Below are 1,438 nucleotides of genomic sequence, written 5' to 3' on the forward strand. Positions count from 1 at the left end.
GCTTCCAAGCTTCGTCAGGTATGCGTTGCATCCATGCACCAAGAAGCTCCAAGAGCTCCCGACATCTCTCTTCTCTCCCCCTCTTATTTCCTCTTCCCCAAGCCCTCTCTGGCTTTCCCCAGATCCTCCTCTCTCCCTTGAATGCCCCTGTGCCCCCAATCTCGCTCCCGTGCCCTTGTTCCGCCGCCATGGCCGAAGGAGCTTCGGCGACCTCGGCTTGAATTCGAGTACGTCGGGCGTCCCCTCCTCCTCTGAGCCACGCCATGGGGTTCCCCTTGCATATGTGAGCCTTCCCCCGCAGTTCCCCTTCCTCCTTGGTGGCCATGGCGCCGTGCCCCCGTCGCTGCAGGCCGCATCCGCCATGGCAGGGGCTGGCCGTGACCAGGTCCTCCGTGGGCGCGTGGAGCCTTCCCCTCCAGGTCGCCGCCTTCCCTTGAGGCTCCGGGAGGCCAGGCCTCGCCGAGCGCAGCGCAGGGCATGGCTCAAACGGCACCAACGCCCTCGGCTCACCTCCAAGTCGATGCAGGTGGGAGGAGGAAGAATGTCATGTCCCGCGGGCCCCATTTCTCCCCGGGCACATCTGTGAGCCAAGAGGCAGCTGCCCGGCCCCGCTGACAGGTTAAGTGGAGACGGCTTGCTCCGTCTGCGCGTCCCCGTGCTGAAAGAGCTTTTGCTCCTGGGCGCTTTCGGCGTGGCCTCCTCTGGCGCGAGCTAGCACGGCTGGGCCGACCCATCCCCTCTTCAGCGCCCTGGGCGCAGGATAGCTCCTCGGGTTGAAGCCCTTTTCCGATTTTCTCTTTTTGCAGAACTTCAAAAATCCATTCAAAAATCATTCTAACTCCAAATCGTTTGATTCAAACTGGTTCCTAAAATTCAGGGATATCCAAATAGGTGCTTTGGACATTTTTCCAGAGCAACTTTCTGTGGTATATTTATTAAAATACAAATCTTGATATATTGAGCCCCACTTTGTGAAAATACTAGAGGACTCAAATCAACTCCAATTGGAGTGATTGCAATTTCCAGAGACTTATTATATCATGCCCCATTTTTGAAGCCTTGGTCAACATTTTTATCTGACATTAGTCTGTTGTATTAAATAAATAGCTTCCTATTGCTATTTATTCCATATTAGAAAATTCTTAGAATATTCATCCCAACTTCAAATCCACTGAAACAACTTCCTAAATATTTCTAAAATTGCTCTCTGTTAAATGAGTGCCTCCACTCATTTTTATCATAATATTTTCTCTGGGCTTCATAAAGAATCCCCTATTCCTCCATTCGTCCATTCAAAATTCTTTGATGATCCAAACCGCCCATGGCAAGCCTCGGGTATTTTTCTTATGACCAGAGAGGTCCAAGTAAAATATAACTTCTATTTATGTAGCACTTTTATTTCTGCCTGCTGTGTGGCTTACCGTAGTTGTTTCCGACG

Source organism: Hordeum vulgare, chromosome 7H (assembly GCF_904849725.1).
Source record: "Hordeum vulgare subsp. vulgare chromosome 7H, MorexV3_pseudomolecules_assembly, whole genome shotgun sequence".
Lineage (NCBI taxonomy): Eukaryota > Viridiplantae > Streptophyta > Magnoliopsida > Poales > Poaceae > Hordeum > Hordeum vulgare.